The sequence below is a fragment of the Silene latifolia genome, chromosome 9, assembly GCF_048544455.1.
Source record: "Silene latifolia isolate original U9 population chromosome 9, ASM4854445v1, whole genome shotgun sequence".
Lineage (NCBI taxonomy): Eukaryota > Viridiplantae > Streptophyta > Magnoliopsida > Caryophyllales > Caryophyllaceae > Silene > Silene latifolia.
Window position 1 is genome coordinate 77,844,717 of NC_133534.1, and position 5,739 is coordinate 77,850,455.

Here is a 5,739-nt window from a genome sequence, read left to right on the forward strand (position 1 = left end):
AATATTACTCATATTAACCTATTTTCTATTTAAATTCGATTTTATCATGAAAAATCCATATTTCGAGCATAAAAACTCATAAAATTATGAAAATTTACAGGTCATCAAAAGATAATATATGTGAAAACATATCCAAAAACCACTGGAAAAAACAAAGTTTAGCTAATTTTAGTCCAAAAATGACATTTTTATCATAAAAATCACATTTTAATGCCATTATTATATAAAATGAACAATAAAATCCATAAATTAAACCAATATCCTAAAACATTTTAGGACCAGAAACTTTAACATGCATAATAAATTTCGTGATATATCATAATAAACACAAATTTATAAGTTTTATATGTTAATCGTATAACTCGGAAAAACAATAACCAATTTGCATGCAAACAACCTAAGGCTCTAATACCACTTGTTAGAAATCTATATCTCATTGTCCTTTACATATTCATATATGTTTCACTTTAATTTAGTCATAAAATTAATTAGATCTTATGCATGCAAACATAAATAAATATAGAGAAGAAATCGTCATTCTTACTATATGATTTCGGTTTTATGAGCACCAACAAGATCTCCTTCTTGTTAATTCTTGAGCTTTCCAATAATGGATGAACAAGATTCAAGTATAGAATCTCTCCCAAAAGCATATACCCAAAGAAATCTCTTAATAACTAATATTATTTTATACTAGAAATAATATAAGTTTTACTATAAAATCGACACAAAAGTTAATATTGTTCTCTTGAAAAGTCGATTCAAAGGAATGATTATGTGTGTTTATTTCTCTAGAATTTTCACAAATTGTAGAGAGTATATTCTTTCGTACACTAAAAAAATATATGTTAAAGAAGTGAATGAATGAATGATGAAAAGTCTATGTTTTTCTCTTGGAAAAACCGGTTGGAGAAGAGAGTATAACCCAATGCATGAGCTTGTTTTTCTACCCAAGAAAAAAAGGCATGCAAGGCTACAAGTAGGTGTGTAATCATATTGTTTTCCACTTAAATATTTAACACAATTTAAACATAATACTCCCTCCACTATTTCGGAACTTTTAACATAAAATGGATGGTCCATTTTATTTTGTCATTTGTCAATTGTGACATATGTGACATGTTACTTGTCTTATGAAATTGTAATGTATTTTTAAGATATTAAAAATCAACATACTAATAAAATATGTCATTTACAAAATCGACTAGTAATTCGTAATTACTTGTACCAAAACGGTTTATCAATTATAAATCAAAATGTCTTGTATTTATAATAAATCATTCATTCAATCTCCATTCAATCTCAATTCAATATCAATTGTTTCGTAAACAATAATTTTATCCAAGTAATAAAACAATTCGATTACTTAGACCGTGTCTCATTTAATCAAATTACAATAAGATACGTTAACTTTACTCACAAAATCATCCGTCAATTTTAAGCAATTTAATTAACTCGTATCGGCATACGATTAATTAAACAATCAATTAAGAGTATTTCCCTATAGGTATGACCTAAGGGGATCAACTGATCACCACCGTCGCACGACAGTAATGTCAAACTCTAGTCAGCCAATCATTACCGATATGTGAGGACCAGTTGACTGTAAAATATTACATCCCACATGTATTCTTAAAAAAATGAGATTTAAACATGTGATCATCATGATCAACAGTTGTGATCGCATTATTGTCGGAGGACACATATTCCAACAAAAGAGCCCAAGTCTAGTAAGAAGACTAGACAAATACTTAGAGATAAATTCAAGTTATTAGAAATAACATTGAATAGAAGGAAATAACAATTAACAAAGTTGGAATATATGGATATAGGGTATATCCACTTGCCAAGCTTTTATTACATTTTTACTAGTGTTAATGGTACACTAAAGATTATAAGATATGAAGTAGTAATAGTGTATTGACTATTCATATGTGATAATCGCATTTATCGTTTCAGTTTTATTAAACTCACCCGTTACCTTGTTGAATCCAAATGGGTTGTAGAGACAAGTTGAACCCCATTAAAGTGACTTGGATTCACATGGTATTCGCCCCTAGTTACTAATATGAGGTGACGTCTCCAAGTGACTAGAGTGTGATGCGATTGATGGCAAGTTCAAGTGCCATAGAGTCATACGGGATGACTAGTCGATCACATAGGCAGACTGTATGAGACACTCTATTGGGTAGTGATCGCTTATAGAGTTCTAGTAATTCATAAACCCTAGTCATGGCAAGAGCTACTATAGTATTCTTGTGAGTCAATTCTTTTGACTAGAGACTATTCGCCCAAGTTGGCACAAATTTCTGATTAGCTTTGATTTATACTCTACGTCTGTCGTAAATGGGGTCAAATGGGTATATTTTGGGTTATGATGAACTGTGGCTGAACGAAGGGAATAGTGCGATAGGAATTATCCACCCCTTGTCAGGGTTGTTTGAAATCTCAAGGCCACTCGAGGAGTAGTGAACTGGAAATGCGTGGCCACGCTCGGATGGTATCTATGGTAGATAATTCCGGTCAGACAGTTACACTCCAGATCGAGGAAACCACTCAAGATATGATCAAGTGCAAGTACGACCTGTAACACCCCCTCATACCAAGGTGCCTTACTAGGACCACCCTACCATGAAGGGGTGTTACCATCTCGGTTTCCCGAGGTTAGTACATATCAAAAGCGTCTGAACTGAGCACATTTATTAAATGCCATAAAAGGGTTAAAGTTTACATCCACCAAAATCCAAAAACTGATTCAACAAATACTACTTCAATGTCTGTCAACTAATGAAATCAAGGCTAAGACTCGGACGGTGATGCTATGACTGGTGATGACAACGCTCCCATGACTGCCCCAAGCTTACCACTAGCAATACCTGTCAAGCTTGCTCACCATCCCCAAATGGATCACCGCAGATTCCACAAACAACAACGGGGTCAAGATTACTCAATCAATATAAGACAGACAAACGAGATACTAGCTAATCATCCTCCAACCCCAGTCTTCCGATCTCACACAGTAACCGACTACACACCAAAGTGTGTAGCCCTGCCAGATTACCCATCGCAACAGGTAATCCTCGCCGCCAGTGGGTGACCGCAGCCGCTCCCACCTAGTCCAGCTCATCAACGAGCGACTAACATTCCCTGACCCTTAATGTGCACATCCCCTCCCGTGGCGGGTTCCACGGAGGGCGAACTAGGGTGTGAAGCCACTCCCGCAAGTGACTCCACCACAATCACAATCACACAACATCACAGCCGTCACAACATCTCCACACCAACACCGTCACCACAACACTCATACTCCGATGATCAGCAGATAACAAGATTTACAAAACAACCATGTCTTAACAATGAACAGTAAACTGAGTAGGGAAACCCTACCTTAGCAATCAACAGTAGAATGAAACTCGGACAATCAGAAAGGCTCTTCTATGAAGTCTTCTCCTATACAATAATCACATAACACAATTACACATTGCACAGTCCCCCATATTCCCAATTCCATATATGTATACTGTAACCCCAAAGAATACAAATAGCATAGAGATAGAACTTACCAACAGTAGAATGAGGAATTATACGCAAGAACCACGAAGATTACACACACAACGATGCTATGGAATGATTAGGAAGTGATTAGGGAGTGATTAGGGTAACGTAGAAATGATGAAGTTTGAAATGAGGTTTTAGAAACTTACGCGGGATATAAAAATAACCTTAAATATTCCCTAATCAAACCGTCAAAATACGCTTTGCCAGACCGGATACTCGGTCGAGTAAAGTGTGTACTCGACCGAGTATCCTCTACTCGGTCGAGTATCCACTATACTCGGCCGAGTATTCCTCGGCAGAACCGAAACACACCATACCAACAGCACTACTCGGCCGAGTAGGCTCTACTCGGTCGAGTAGTCATTTAAGAAAATCCGTAGTATTACAGTCTTCCCCCCCTTAAAAGAACTTCGTCCCGATGTTCACACTCCACCTCAAAACAAGACACTACACCATGCAAAAAGACTACACTAACAAGCAATTACCAACGCCAAAGAACCACACAAGACACCACAAAACTCACTAACCCGACTCAAAATAAGACAAAACACAACCGCGACCATCTCCTACCCCCCTAAAAAGACAACGGTTACGTCCCCGTAACCAAGCATACCTGATCAAAAAGACTAGGAAAACGTTATGGCATGGCTTCCTCGGGTTCCCATGTGGCCTCTTCCACATTATGATTAGACCAAAGAACCTTGAGTAAGACCGTCTCACCATTTCTTGTCTTACGAACCTTGCGATCAAGAATCTCTTTAGGAATCTCGGCGTAGGACAAGGATTCATCAAGCTCGATGTTCTCCATCTCAAGGATATGCGATGGATCACTCACATATTTCCGAAGCTGAGAAACATGGAAAACATTGTGGACTCTATCCAAAGCTGGTGGCAAGGCTAATCTGTAGGCTACCTCGCCTATACGGTCCAAAATCTCATAAGGACCTATGAACTTTTGGCTTAGCTTACCTCTCTTCCCAAATCTCATCACACCTCGCATAGGTGACACTTTCAAAAGGACCTTGTCACCTACTCGTGAACTCAATGTCCTCGCGGTGTAAATCAAAGATAGCTCTTCCGACGATCTTGAGCTGCTCTCATCTTTTGCCGAATTAATCGGACTTGCTCAACCATATCCTGTATCGATGTGGCCCTAAAACGATCGTCTCGAACTATCATCCCAACAAATCGACTTCGCACTTCCGCCATACAAAGCCTCAAAAGGTGCCATCCCAATGCTCGTATGATAACTGTTGTTGTATGAAAACTCGATCAGATCAAGCCTGTCTTCCCAGCTGCCCCCAAACTCCATAACACATGCTCTCAACATGTCCTCTAAGGTCTTGATGGTTCATTCCGTCTGACCATCAGTTGCTGGATGAAAGGCTGTACTCATCTTCAAGGTTGTACCCATCAACTCCTGTAGTTCTTGCCAAAACTTGGATATGAACCTCGCATCACGATCAGAAACGATATCTTTAGGTATACCATGTAACGAACCACATGCCTCCCCTAAACCCAATTACCACCGCATCTTAGACCAAGTATCTTTCATAGGAACAAAGTGAGCTGACTTGGTTAACCGATCAACAATCACCCAAATCATGTTGTTTCCTTGCTGTGACCTAGGCAACCCCACAATGAAGTCCACAGAGATCGACTCCCACTTCCACTCAGGTACTTCCAAAGATTGTATCTTACCTTGTGGTCTCCTTTGTTCACCCTTGACCCTTTGACATGTCAAACATCTGGCCACAAACTCAGCTACATCTTTCTTCATGTTTGGCCACCAGAAAGTCTTCTTAAGATCTTTGTAAAGCTTGTCACCACCCGGGTGAACTTAATAAGGAGTATAGTGAGCCTCCGTCAAGATCACTCTCCTCAACTCTGCATCCTCAGTAACACACCATCTCCCATCAAAACGAACACTCCCCGGATAGAAAACCTGGAAACCGTCCCACTCTCTACTCTTGACTTCCACTCCTGAATCTTAGGATCAAGCTCCTTCTTACTCTTGATGTTCTCATACAACTCTGGCTCGATCGTCAAGTCCCCGATGGTATCTCCCTTCCTTATCATAAAGATCCCTATCCTAGACATCTCATCCCTCAGCTTTAGCAAGAACATGGCTGTACATAGCGAGTGAATGCTCTTCCTACTCAGAGCATCTGCAATAACATT